The sequence below is a fragment of the Polypterus senegalus genome, chromosome 3 (assembly GCF_016835505.1).
Source record: "Polypterus senegalus isolate Bchr_013 chromosome 3, ASM1683550v1, whole genome shotgun sequence".
NCBI lineage: Eukaryota > Metazoa > Chordata > Cladistia > Polypteriformes > Polypteridae > Polypterus > Polypterus senegalus.
This window is the reverse complement of record NC_053156.1, coordinates 284,765,131-284,780,795: the sequence shown is the minus strand read 5'-3', so window position 1 is coordinate 284,780,795 and position 15,665 is coordinate 284,765,131.

The following is a 15,665-nucleotide window of genomic DNA, read 5'->3' as shown; positions in this document are numbered from 1 at the left end:
TGTGGCGTTCAGTGCCCGCACGCTCCTGTATATGAAAGAGAAAGTCCATTTAAGCATGTAGTGATTCACACACATAGAATAAGAAGCATTTAACATGCTACTTTAGCTACGATGGGATGAAGTTTATGATGTTCTTCTTTAATGATAAAATAAACTATAAGATTAAAGTGAAAATTTTGAGATCAAAGTCGACAATTCAATTTCTTCACTGTGTCCCTATTTTGTTCTTTTCTCTGTACCCTAATATGCTTCTGTATGACACTTAGACAGTGGGCTACAACTCGCCTTTTCACAGGAACTTTGGTATCTGACCACTTCTTTTTATTTCGGGCACTATGCGACTTTCTGAATAGAACTTCCGAGTTCCTCCACCACTCTGTATCACTCGATCAACTTGGTTTTATTGTTTATACCACTGCTTAAGCCAACAAATAGTAAGTTTTTACTTGTCTCCACTTCACATTCTCTGTAGTGCTGTTTTCTTACCTGCTTTGCACTGAATGGGGAAGGTGATATTTACATTGATTTGCATATTAAAATATGCAAACTTCTGGGAAGAGTCAAGGTGGGATGGCAGGCGCGTGCACATGAGTTACTTTTCACGCTGACCAGAATTTATGGAGCTGAAGTGCATGGAAGTTGGCTTATGTGTGTGCACACATTTCCACTTTTGTCCGTATGCCATGCTTTAGTGTGAATTCTACGCACAGCGTTATACCGAGGCCCCTGGTGTTTTTAACCAGCTGAGGTGAGTACATGCCACTCCTTTTTATCAGATCATAGAATCCTTGTAGTGACACACATTAAATTCAAATCCTTTATTCTTGCCTACATAGTGGTCAATGTGTCAGAATCTGCATATATAAAGAGACACTCCTATGTGCCTTCTCGGGTCCACTGTGAAGGACAGCCGGGTCCCATGCCCGCAGGGACGCCCCTGCTGCTTATGTTCTAGGGGAGTCGCCATGGAAAGTCCAGCATCTCCCCCGGGACGCTTGGTGGCAGCCTCCCTGGTCGATGGTGTTTTTCCAACCACCCGCAGGGCTCCATGGGAGATGGAGTCCTCCACAGCTTGGTTGGGGCCCGGCGTGGCCGCTAAGGGGAGCTGCCTGCTTCCCACAGCCCGGCTGGATGAGCCTGCAGCCCCACCCGGAAGTGCAATTAGGACAAGGTGGTTAATCACCTGGAACACTTCCGGGTGGGCTATAAAAGGGCCCAGCCACCACCACTCGGTGAGCCAGAGTTGGGAGGAAGAAGGAGACGAAGCTTGTCTGGGAGGAGTGGTGGAGCGAGGTGGAGAATTGTGGTTTGCTGTGAGTTTTGTGCTTTGGGACTGTGTTTGGGCTGTGTGGCACAGGGAAGACGTGTCACACAGCTGAAGAAAAATAAAAGTAATCGTACTTTTTATACGTGCCTCCGTGTCTTTCTGTGTCAGGCCAGGCGCCTATATAGCGCCTTTTCTACACCACTCAAGTCTGATGATGAAAGGTGAAATCAAATCTCAACCCAGACGTATTTCATTTGTCGTTCCTTGCTGATGGAACAGAATGCCCACCACCATTCAAAATTCTCCCTCCCTCAATGTATTTAAAAAGCATTTGAAGACTCTCTGGTTTGGTGAATTTCTGTCTAACTGATAGTTGTTTAGTTTTTGTAACCAAGGAATTGTAACTCACTTGTATTTTTTTCTGAGCTTTATACTTAGGTGATCAAATTGTACCATTATGTATGTAGCGTTCCTCCTGCTCTAGACTTTGGTCTTGTCATGTCTGGAGCAGTGCAACTCTCTGTTGACAGGAGTACCGCCATGTGTTACTAAGCTGCTGCAGATAATTCAAAAGGCAGTGATAAGTCTGATGTTCAGACAACTGAGGTGGGCACATGTCCCTCTGGTTTTCAGATCACTACATTGGCTCCATGTAGTAGCAGGCATTAATTTCAAATCCAGTGCAGCCCCAACCCTCTATCTTCCACAGCCAAGTGTTGCGTGGGCGTCCTCACAATGAGGATCCTGTGAGCCGGATCACCACATGACTGCAGTGCTACTGATGCTCCCTTACAATGCAGGCAATGTGTCTCATTCAGGACTCCATGACCAACTGCTCCTTTGATGCAAAGTCAAACCAGTGGTACCCAAGGATACTCCTAAGAGACACAGTACCGAAGGAGTCCAGTCTTCATCTTAGGTCACTGGATAGCGTCCATGACCTGCAATCATATAGCAAGCACCAAGACTCTAAAGTCTTGGATCATTATCCTTTTGCATAGATATCAGGAGCGCCACACACCCCTTTCCATCAACATCATGAACCCCCATGCCCTCCCAGTCCGTCTACTGACTTCATAGGAAGAATCACCAGAGATATTAATATCACTGCTGAGTCAGTAAACCTCTCGATGAGGTCGACACTCTCTCCACAGACAGACACACTGCAGATGGCCGTGCCCAAGAGGTCATTAAAGGCCTGGATCTTGTTTTTTATCAGGACACTCACAAGCCCAGACACTCAGACTCCTCACTCAGTCTCTCGAGAGCCCCGACCAGAGTCTCCATTGACTCCGCGAAGACCACAGCATCATCTACAAAGTCAAGATCAGTGAATTTGTCTTCAGCGAAAGATACCCCGCAGCCGCTGGACCCCATGACCCTGCCTAACAACCAGTGCATGCATGCATTGAACATACACCCCAAAATCAATTGGGCTTTCCTGGGTTTTTCCCAGTTGAATCTCTACATTTTCCCAGCTCACAACAGTGTAGAAAATTGCACTGGCCATCCCAGAGATGTAGAAGATGTGAAGGATGTCACTTCCCACATTAAAGGAATGCAGTGTCCTAAGGAAAAAGAGCCTGTTCTGCCCTTTCTTATATACAGGGTGGTCCAGATCTAATTATGCAGATCCAGAACATCTGAATGACCTTGATTTATGCGGGGACGATTCCAGTTTGGCACAAAGACAATTCTTCATGTCGTCAGTTTGTACACTTCTCGATGGTCCGGGATTTTTCGGGTGATTTTCTATGTAATAAACTTAATAAAGTTATAGCATAATGAAAATTGCATAATTAGATCTGGCCCCCACCCTATACAGTAGTTCCCCTCTGTTCGCGAGACCAGTCCAACCTTTCATTAATGTAGTACTTGTAGGAGTGGACCACCCCTACATCCACTCGTTGAACTGTGACCGGACATAGAGGCTTTTTGCTGTGACAAAAGTCAATAACCGTGATGGCTCATGGAGAAGAGATTTGTCTATTGACACCCTGGAGTCAAATCCCAGGATCTCATCACAGACTTCAGCGAGCAAGAGGCAGACCATACTCACATATTCCATAGTCTTTTTATTAGTATAACCTGTGGAATTACACCTATGCACATCTGGAATGACTTTACTTTGATTTTGAAATTTGAAACTCGTCTGAATTTGTTTTGCATTAATAACTGGTAGGTTTCTTTTGAAGCTGACCCTAAGCTTTAAAATTCCAAGTGATAGACATAACATTTTTGGTTGGCTTTACAAATTTAGGTTACCACAATGTTTATGCTTTGTTTTTTGTGCATACTGGTGTAAAGGTCAATGCACCTCAGCTGTTGGGATTAGAGAGGAAGTTTGCCATTTTAAACATATGGACCTATAAACATATATTATAACACTTTACCTGGCCAGTCCTGAAAACCATTAAAGTTTCCACGGCCTTTGTCTGATTGTGCATAAAGACATATTCTAGAGAGAGAAATTAACCCTTTTTTCCTCACATATCAAAACCATTTTAAATAACTCATAAATTAAGTTTATGGCTGCAGTCTCCATCCATTCAATCAGTCAGTCACTGTCCAACCCGCTATATCCTAACACAGGGTCACGGGGGTCTGCTGGAGCCAATCCCAGCCAACAAAGGGCACAAGGCAGGAACAAACCCCGGGCAGGGCACACGTACACACTAGGGACAATTTAGGATCACCAATCCACCTAACCTGCATGTCTTTGGAATGTGGGAGGAAACTGGAATACCCAGAGGAAACCCACGCACAGGTAAAATCAAAACACAAATTACTCATTACTTAATGGATGCAAAGAACATTAGAGCAATCTGGACAGGAACAGGCCATTCAGCCCAACAAAGCTGGCCCGTCTTCTCCACTTAACTCTCAAAATAACACTAAGTTGAGTTCTGAAGTCCTTCTGGAGCACCCGGAGGAAACCCACGCAGACACAGGGAGAACATGCAAACTCCACGCAAGGAGAACCCAGGAAGCAAACCCGGGTCTCCTAACTGCAAGGCAGCAGTGCTAACATTGCGCCGCCGTGCTGCCCTCCATCCATTCATCTCTTTTCAGACTCATTAGGTCATTCATCCATTTATTTCGAACTGCATTTAATCCAGTAGAGGGTTGTGGTGGGGTGAAGCCGATTCCAGATGCGCTGAGCACAATGCAGGAGCGAGTGTTGGGTTGGACCCCAATCCCTTCATGCACACACTACACTGGGGCAAATTGGAGTCAGCAGGTAATTCATTATGTGTGTCTTTGGGTTGTGATGTGCTGACAGCACGGGGTAGAAGCAGTTTAAACTCAGCACCTGGCAGCCCACCTTAATAAAAGGACAAGTGTATGTGTGTGTGTGTGTGTGGGCAACTTTGGGTCTCTGTCTCTGTTACAGCGGCATGCAAAAGTATTTAATCCCATTAAAAGTCATCACAATTTCCTGCCTAACAAAAAATTTGTGATCTTTTGATAGATACTTTATTAATCCCAAGGGGAAATTCACATAATCCAGCAGCAGTATACTGATACAAAACAAAAAAATTAAATTAAAGAGTAATAAAAATCCATGTAAAAGCAGTAAATAACTTTGAATAATGTTAGCATTTACCCCCCCGGGTGGAATTGAAGAGTCGCATAGTGTGGGGTCTCCTCAGTCTGTCAGTGGAGCAGGACGGTGACAGCAGTCTGTTGCTGAAGCTGCTCCTCTGTCTGGAGATGATCCTGTGGATGCTGTGGATTCTCCATGATTGACAGGAGTCTGCTCAGTGCCCGTCGCTCTGCCACAGATGTTACACTGTCCAGCTTTATTCCTGCAATAGAGCCTGCCTTCCTCACCAGTTTGTCCAGGTGTGAGACGTCCTTCTTCTTTATGCTGCCTCCCCAGCACACCACTGTGTAGAAGAGGGCACTCGCCACAACTCTTATTGCAGATGAAACATTTACTCGAGCCGGTTAAAATGTAAAGATGTTAGTTTTGGTAAATTTAAGTCCTTTGAGTATCTCGCCGTTGTTATTCATGGAGATTCTCACGTTCTAGTATTATCCGTGTATAGACCTCCTAAATATAACGCGTCTTTCCTTGAGGAATTCTCTGACTTAATGTCAATTTTAGTTACAAACTATGACGCACTCTTAATAGTTTGGCGACTTTAACTTTCATGTCGACAATCAGTGTGACCAAAAGGTAAAGGAATTCATGAACCTCCTGGACTCTTTTGATTTGAGGCAGCTCGTTAATCAGCCTACACATAAAGCAGGTCATACGTTAGACTTAGTGATTACTAAAGGACTTAAAGTTGATATAAAGCAGGTCACTGATATCGGTCTATCAGACCATTTCCTTCTACTATTTAATATAGAAATAAAGATAGAAAACACTCATGAGAAGCATTTGTTAAAAACGCTTCTTTGACTCATCAGCAGCTTTAAAGCTTACAACTATTCTAAGCAATCAGTCCGTTTATAATGCCAACTATAATAGCGAGGATAATGTAAATAGTAAAGTGGAAAACTTTAATTCTAAAGTAAGAACTGCTGTTGACATAGTTGCACCTGAAAAGACAGTTAAAAAATCCTCTAGTACTGTTATTCCATGGAAGACCCAAAGAGTGTCTGATTTAAAAAGAACATGTCGTAGAGCTGAGCGTAAATGGAGGAAAACTAAACTAACTATCCATTATGAGATATTAAAAGTTAAAATAACAGAATACAATAACACTGTCCGTCTTGAGAGGCGCTGCTATTTCTCTAATATTATAAATAACAATGCTAGTAATCCCAGAGTCTTATTTTCTACAATTGATCGTCTGTTAAACCCAGGTAACTCAAAGGAATGCCCCCAGAATACTTCCAGTGAAACCTGTGAGAACATTGCTGTATTTTTCAATCAAAAAATTAATGATATTAGAGATAACATAGTATATCTCCCCAACACTGCAGAACCTCCAAAGCCCCGGTACTCCATTATAAACAAATTAAATGCTTTCACCAGGATAGATTTACCTGAATTACATAATAATCTCTCAACTGAAACCCTCCACCTGCGTCCTTGACCCAATACCAACCAGGTTTTTCAAAGAAATATCAGGCGTGCTAATTGACAATATTCTGGACATAGTAAATTCGTCATTAGATACGGGGTCTTCCAGACTGTCTTAAGATTGCTGTAGTTAAACCCCTTCTTAAGAAAAATAATCTTGACCCCTCTGCCTTTGAAAATTTTAGACCCATCTCTAACCTGCCCTTCTTAAGTAAAATTCTAGAGAAGGCAGTCATTATGCAGTTAAATGACCACCTCAATAAACATGCTATTCTTGATAAATTTCAGTCAGGTTTCAGAACAAATCACAGCACAGAAACTGCACTCGTTAAAGTAGTAAATGACTTGCGGGTAAATGCAGACAGAGGCCATTTATCTGTTCTCATCCTCTTAGATCTGAGTGCTGCATTTGACACCATTGATCACAATATTCTTAGAAATCGCCTTAGTCAATGGGTGGGCCTCTCTGGCAGTGTCTTAAATTGGTTTGAATCCTACCTGGCAGGGAGAAAATTCTTTGTGAGTTGTGGTAATCAAATCTCAAAGACACATGATATCCGATATGGTGTTCCACAAGGCTCTATCCTGGGTCCGCTGCTCTTCTCAATCTACATGCTTCCGTTAGGTCAGATTATCTCAGGTTACAACGTGAGCTACCACAGCTATGCTGATGACACACAGCTGTACTTATCTATAGCACCTGATGACTCCGACTCTCTTGATTCACTAACACAATGTCTTACTGGTATTTCTGAATGGATGAATAGTGATTTTCTCAAACTAAATAAAGAGAAAACTGAAATTTTTGTAACTGGCAATAATGGATTCAATGAGGTTATCAGAAATAAACTTAATGCACTAGGATTAAAAGTTAAGACGGAAGTAAAAAATTTAGGGGTAACGTTGACTGTAATCTGAATTTTAAATCGCATATTCATCAGACCACTAGGACAGCATTTTTTCACTTAAGAAACATAGCAAAAGTTAGACCTCTTATATCATTGAAAGATGCTGAGAAATTAATTCAGCTTTTGTTTTCAGTCGACTAGATTACTGTAACGCACTCCTCTCAGGACTACCCAAAAAAGACATAAATCATTTGCAACAAGTGCAGAATGCAGCTGCTAGAATCCTAACTAGGAAAAGAAAATCCAACACATTTCTCCAGTTTTGATGTCACTACACTGGTTGCCTGTGTCATTCAGGATTGACTTTAAAATACTGCTTATGGTTTATAAAGCCTTAAATAATCTCGCCCATCTTATATATCGGAATGTCTGACACCTTATATTCCAAATCGTAACCTTAGATCCTCAAATGAGTGTCTCCTTAGAATTCCAAAAGCTAAACTTAAAAGAAGTGGTGAGGCGGCCTTCTGCTGTTATGCACCTAAAATCTGGAATAGCCTGCCAATAGGAATTCGCCAGGCTGATACAGTAGAGCACTTTAAAACACTGCTGAAAACACATTACTTTAACATGGCCTTTTATAACTTCACTTTAACTTAATCCTGATACTCTGTATGTTCAATTCTTCATAATAACTATTCATAGTGGCTCTAAAATCCGTACTGACCCCAATTCTCTCTTCTGTTTATTTTTCCGGTTTCTTTGTGGTGCCGGCCTGCGCCACCACCACCTACTCAAAGCATCATGATGCTCCAACATTGATGGACTGAAAGCCAGAAGTCTACATGACCATCATCAGGTCCTTACATGAAAACCCTAACTACAAAGAGGATTGTTTGATTTATGTTAGGTAGATTGCCCAGAGGGGACTGGGTGGTCTCTTGGTCTGGAACCCCTACAGATTTTATTTTTTTCTCCAGCTTTTGGAGTTTTTTTTTTTCTGTCCACCCTGGCCATCGGACCTTACTCTTATTCTATGTTAATTAATGTTGACTTATGTTTATTTTTTATTGTGTCTTCTATTTTTCTATTCATTTTGTAAAGCACTTTGAGCTACATTGTTTTGTATGAATATGTGCTACATAAATAAATGTTGATTGATTGATTGATTGATTGTTGAAGGATGCCAACCTTCTAAGGAAGTATAGTATAGTATTACACCCATATTTGTCCATTGATTATTGTAAAGTGAACTCTTACACTGTAATAATACATTTATATACATTATACATTTATAATAATACATTTCCAAAGTCAAAATAAGCCATTTTCTGTAGATATTAAACTGACACAGAAAAAATTAAGTATACAAGTATTCAAACTCTACACATTTAAACTTTATTGATAACCCTTTGCTGCAATAACAGCCTTCATTCTTTTAGGAGTAAGTAGGTCTCAGTTTTGCACATTGTTCTAGAGACCCTTTAGGTTGGTGGGATGGCACCACTGAACAGCAGTTCATAAATAGCGCCACAGACTCTCAATTTGGTTAAGATCAGGGCTGTGACTTGGCATACGAGTTCACATTACAAATACAGAAATGGATAAATCTGTGTACAAATCTTTTTTCATGCAGAGTATCAGGATAACTTTCAAGGGGAGTGGATACTTTGCACTGCATTTTATATGCCATTTGGCAGTGCAAATGTTTGTGATGCGCCATCTGTTGGAGTTAAAACGTAATGCATTATGTTATCAAAAATAATTGAGATAGCCATCTGTTCAGTGTCAATGCATTTTATTAGTACATGCATTAAATAATATATTCAGATAAATGGAGCATTGTAAACTTTAGTACACTGAGGTTTACGTTGGTTACTTGGATTTCAAATTTCTTCTATGGGGGTAGAATATGGAAAAACTTTCTTTTGGAAATTTAACATGGCTAAACACAATCCACTATGGGACAAAATGAAGTATTCTTAGACAAAATCTGTAATCCTGCCGAGACCACTATACCGCTGTAGTTTTTGAGATTGTGCTTTGGCTGGTAGAAACTTTGTGCACACTAATCACAAGGTCCTCCATCAGCCTTAGCATACTCCTGCTGCCTGATGGGAATTTTAAACTCCACACAGGAGCTGGATTTTCTGTGGTCCCCCTGCCATTATAATGCCTCTCTCCAATATGACACATAGTATAGCCTGCAGGACCAATGACAAAGCACATGCAACATTTCATGAAAATCAGTTCATACTTTTGTGCATGATTAGTGCACAGACAAACAGCTTATGATTTTACTTACATAGATGTAATCAGAAGATGAATCATAATTGTCATAACAAGCCAAGGATTTAACCGGGTGTCGTGAATTGCTGTCAAACATGGTGAAAAACGGTGGAGACTTCAAAAAAACTCCAGGAAAGCAGTCCAAGATCTCAAATGGCCAGCAAAGAACGGTCTCACTCATTCCAGCTTACTCCCCACAACAGCGTTACTCTTCTGCCTCGCTAGGTCCCAAAATGGGAAAACTGGTTAACAAAGTTCATAAAGTACTTAATGTCTCACAAAAGGCAGAAGCCGACCAAAAACTACAGATTTTTGACCAAAAAGGTAACTAAGGATCTTTTGAAAGATATTTATTTATGAAAAATGAATAGGAAAAAGAATGTTCAAAGAGCAAAAAAGAGGAAAAAGGAGTTGCCTAAAAGGCAATTTTATAGCAAACAAGTTTCAGTTTACTGAGATCATAGTTCAAACATAAAAACAAAAAGATCAAGAAACCAGGAAAAGCAAAGAAGCAGCAATACTCACACACAAACCTCCAATAAACATCAATAAAACACGTTGCTTTCTTCTTAAAGGGAGGGCTCAGTAGCTGTGATGTCAGGGTGGCCCCGCCTCTTGGGGAACCGCCCACAACGCACATTATAAGAAAAAGTAGAAAATAACAAACATTACATAAAATATGTGAAAAATGATCATTCTAAAAATACAGAAGCAATAATAAAGCATAAAACACATAATTGCAGACTGTTACATAATACCAGGAGGACAGGGGTGTAAGGCAAACCTTTGAAAAAGAAATAGAAGGAGAGAGTCAATAATCAAAATATTTCACATAACCTAAGGCAAAACATGAGACATAAAGGATTCTGATTATTTCTTATGATATATTGACACATTTACACAGTTAGAAAGTGTATGACACTGACCTTTGTCCCATTGCAGTAATGATATGACACGTCCCACAGTCCTGTCCTGATCATCCTGCCTAGCAGCAGTAAAGAAACTCTGCATCATAAATAACAAACAGATGGTGCGGTGGGCAGACATATTTCAAAAATAACACCTTCAAAAAGGTTTTACATCAAAAATCTAATCTGGCATTCAATTTATTGACCTCTAAAACCTTGAGAACAAAATTATTATTTTAAGGAAAAGCTTGAAAAAATATAAAACATTTCCATGACCATTCCTTTTTCACGATTGTGGATATTGTAAACTTCTTTGTGCTTCTGGAAAAAAAAAAATAATTTGGTTTCATCTCCCATTTTTTCACTTCTCATCTTACCTTTTGATTTCTGGTGGTGTTTCAAAGGTTTTCATTTTTTAATAGTGATCTCCTGGTTACCAACATTGTCAGGCCTCTCGAGTGCGTCTCATCTGCTGACAAGTCTTTCATTTCTAGCCGAAGTGCATTCTTTTGACAAATTTGTTTAGGAATTCAGGTTGTTTTGTTTTCAAATACTTTATATTCTGATTTAGATTTTGTCTCGATTTTTTTAAATTTTAGTATTTTTCTTCAATTTACGACATCTAAATTTTGTTTGGAATTGCCATTGCTAATTTAAGTTTTCTTTTGTTCTGTTTTTGTATTTTTTTCATTAAGTTTCCTCCTTCTTTTCGTGTTCTGACTGTATTTTATTTAATTCTTTAATTTCTAAATTCATGTTTCTTTGTTTTCTTCTACAATGGTTGGTTTATTTCTTTATTTAATAAATCAAAGAGTTAATAGATATGTTTTACAGCCAAGGCTTTTGATGATTTCCCTCTCTACTCTTAAATCATAGTAGCCCAAGGATTATCATGACTGCCATGGAATAAATCAACATATTAATTAATGAATCTGAATGAATTAATTAATGAATTAATTGATGAATCTCGACATTTTAGACCTCCCTGACTTTCTCGTTTAGGAAGTATAGGGCAAGTATTGGAATCCTCCAAAAATTCCATTTTGAGATTTTGATGAAACTCAACATTTTAGACCTTGCTGAGACGGAAAATACCATTTTTGGAATTATGTCTGTTTGTCTGTGTGTGCGTGTGTGTGCATGTGTGTGTGTGTGTAAACATGATAACCTGAGTACGCTTTCACTTAGGTCAGCCAAATTTTCCATATAAGTATTAGGTACAAAACGTAGATTTCTGTCAACTTTTGGGGTATTTCTGTTAACCGGAAGTGGTACTTTACCTATTAATCATGCAGCTGCAGATTTATTCAACTTATTTAAAATAATTGTTCATTATATTACTACCGTATTTCCGCGTGTACCACGCGCAGATTTTTTCACGAAAATTAGCATTAGAAAATCAGGTGCGTGTCATAAACGAGGAAATGTAATTCTGTAATGTTTACTTCTTCTGCTTGGGCTTACTCGCTCTCTCTCTCTCTCTCGCTTGCTCGCGCAGTCACGCTTTCTGTCTCACACACACACACACACACACACACACCCACACACGCTGTCTTGCTCGTGCACTCGCGCTCTCTCTCTCTCTAAGCTCTTCCTATACAATCACAACGCGCGTCGTACATGGGGCAAAACGATTTTCCCGATTTTCTTTGTAAAAATTAGGGTGCGCGTCTTACACGAGGGCGCGTGGTACACGAGTAAATACGGTAATTTGATTTGATTTGTTGTTGATGGTTCTTTAATGTACAAAATATAAAAATGTAATCATTTTCTTGCGGTTTACTCCTCAAATATTCATTGTCACGCACGTGTGCATAGGAGGCAGCTAGAGGACTTAAATAAGAGTAGTACCACGCAAGACCAGGAGGTGGCGAGCTGCACTAACTCTCTCTCTCCGTCCTCTGCAGACTATCCTCGGGAAATCCCACTATGTGCAGATGCCATTGATGACGTCACTTCCAGTACCGACACCCAGGACAACGTCACTTCCAGTCCTGAAGATGCCACTTCCGGTACAGGTACTCCAGCTGACGTGACTTCCAGTATCGGTGCTCTGGCTGACATCACTTCCAGCCTCGACAACATCACTTCCGGTTCCGGTCCAGACGACGTCACTTCCAGTCACAGGCTTTAAAGCCGCCATTATACCAAAGTCAAATCAGTTCTGTTTTGGACATTGTACCATGCAACTCTTAGAAAAAATACCCATTTTGCAACAAGGGATATTGTACGGGTGGCTGCCCAAAACATTTGATGTTTCCTGTGTCTTATTGTGACACCATCCTCATATCTGAGTATACGAGAAAGTCTAGGAGAGACCACTCCCGATTTTTTAATACAATGAACAACAGATGCAAATTATGACAATACTTTTTAGAATTAGATAATCCATGGGATTGAAAACTGAAATAAGGAGCCAAAGACAAAGATTCAAGCAAATGAAGACGAATGCCTCTGTATTTTAACTGTTTGGGAAAGCTTCATCACGTTCAGCTTGTTTGAGATGTGGTTTGCATGTCTTACTCCCAGCAGTCTCCCTGCTGCTTCAAGGCTAGTGGACTGTAACAGTTTTATATATTTTTTTCCACTGGTTAAAAACTCATTCATGAAGAATTATCTGGTAGTAACTGGGCATAACAATTTTATTGATATGAAAGAAAGAATGTTCCAGTTCAAACAGTACCTCAGAAAATATTTGACAATATGATCAAATTAACCTGAGACTGGTTCACACACATGCATGTCAGCATGCACACCTGAGGATGCCATGACGTCTTACGTGTCTTAGCCGGTATTTTACTCACTTTGTTTAAACATACATTAATTGCTCAACCTGAAGAAATTATCAGGTTAACCTAATTTCTTAGAATTCTTGACCTGGCATTGTTTACACATGACTTGACCTGGTAATTTGCTGGTAAATTCCTAGGATAGTTTGCGTGTGTGCAAGAGGTTATGGGGAGTGCAGAAAGTCAAAAGAAACTTTAGTCATCAACTCCCTGTGTATTTAGTTCCACTGCTGAGGTCAGCATCCTAGGACTTGTATCAACTATGGCAGCAAACTGAAGGCACAAGTTAGCAGAAATCTACCTCAAACAGTGAAAGGACAGCAACCCAGTAGTGTTACTGTTATGACTGCACAATGCTTTATGAATTCTACATTAAAAGACTTCTTTTGCCATACCCCCTAAAGGTATGTGTGTCTTTGTTTGAATCACTCATGATGTTCAGTCTGGTTCTTTTAGGAAAAGCTTGGGTTGCTGCTGGAGGAGCTGTTAGTGAGGCTATAAGGGGGCGCTTACCCCTGTGGTCTCAGTGTGTATGCCAGTACCCCAGCGCAGTGAGGGGGGCACCGTGATGCAAAAATGGTTTTGTCCTTCAGATGAGATATAAAATCATGGTACTGACTCTCTGTGTTCAAAGACGATCATTTGCCATCCTTCATAAAGAATAGTGTGTTTCCCGATGTCCTGGCCTAGTCATTCGAGAATCTTAATCAACTCCCGAATCTAACTGGCTAGCTATCTCTCTTACCTCTTCATCACCTAATAACTAATGTGTGTTGAGCATACTGGCGCAAAATGGCCGTCGTTGCATCATCTAGGCGGATGCTGCACATTGGTGGTTGTTGAAGTGGCTCACACCTCTCTATGTAAAGTACTTTGAGTGTCTTCAAAAGCGCTATATCAATACAATATCTTCTTATCTAGTTGTGGGTTGGTCTCTTTAACACCTCTCCTCTCCTTCCATCTGCAAATCCAGATGACACATAACATCACTTCCATGTCTAGGGTGCTTGAAACCTTCCTCATTGACTTCAAAACTTGCACCACTGCCATCTCTCCTCAGTCTGGTCGGAGACTCCCATCTATTAAGTCATCCTTTTTTATGAAATTCCAAATACTGAAGTAACGAATTGTTCAGAATAACAAAGATTTTTTATTGGCCCCAACAAACATTCATACAACATCATGTTTTACTGATTTTGTTTTAACGAAATGCAAATTTCAGTATAATGAATATTTTTTCAACCAAAAATGATCACTTATGATAATAATGCGATGCAAAAAGTACTTTATGCCACACCTACACTTTTGCCGAGTCTCAGGAATCCTTCAACAGGCTGTCTCTTACTTGTTAGATCTTCTTCTTCATACTGACCTTACACAAAGCTTTACCTTTCAAAATATTTAATTAGAGTTGATGAAAAAGAGTTGCTAATTGTGTGACGCTATAGCCACACGAGGATTCCAGTGCAGCACAGTGCAACCGAACAGAGAAGAGCAAGACACTCAATAAGCAATAATGTGGGCAGCAATAAGTAGCTGTCAGTGGGCTTACAGTGAGAAAACCAAAATATTTAGCAAGATTTTGAACTTATTGGCAGGGTGTTTCTGTATTTTTTCGATGTTCTGCCATTAATTTCAGCTACGGGCCTTGTGTGTAGTATTAAATGTTTACTGGTCGCGGTTTTAAAGCTGGCCACGAGGCTAAGCATAGTCGTGGATGTCTGGTGTGGAAACCAGGGGCTCTCCACCTGCCCCAACCCCTACACAGACAGGCAAAGACAAGAGTTTGCCACACAACACACATTTATTCACGTGGGAAGCATTTTTCTTGCTCCCCAAAGCAAAGCACCAAAATAGCACAGTCCTGCACAAAACTCTTTCCTCTTTCTCCTCCTCCCTCTTCTTCTTCTTCTTTCTCTGCCTCCACTCCTCTCCTGGCAAGCTTAGTCCTCCTACTCCTTCCGATTCCATGAATCTTAAAATTGTTTAATTTACTAGTTTCTCAATCCCATCATAACTAAGCTGGTCCTGGGAGTGCTCCAGGTGGCTCATTAATCGTACCGGGAATGACTCCCAGGTGGGGTGAAAGCCCACTGCAGGGCTCTGTAGCTCCCTCTGTGACCCCCAATAGAGCTGTGCCAAACTCCAACTCCCAGCATGCCCTGTGGGAATTCATCGTGCCACAGCTGCCCAGGAGGGCTGCCCTCTAGTGTCCCAGGGAAGGTAGTGCCCTGGGGCCTCATGTATAACGCCATGCATAGAATTCACACTATAACATGGCGTACGGACAAAAGTGGAAATGTACTTACGCACAAAAAAATCCAGATGTTAATGTTGATTTATTTTGTTTTATAATTGTGTCTTTCATTTTTCTATTCTTTAATATGTAAAGCACTTTGAGCTACTGTTTGTATGAAAATGTGCTATATAAATAAATGTTGTTGTTGTTGTTGTTGTTTCATAAATCTGTGTGAATGCCAACTTCCACGTTCTTCCGCTACATAAATCCCGGTCAGTGTGAAAAGT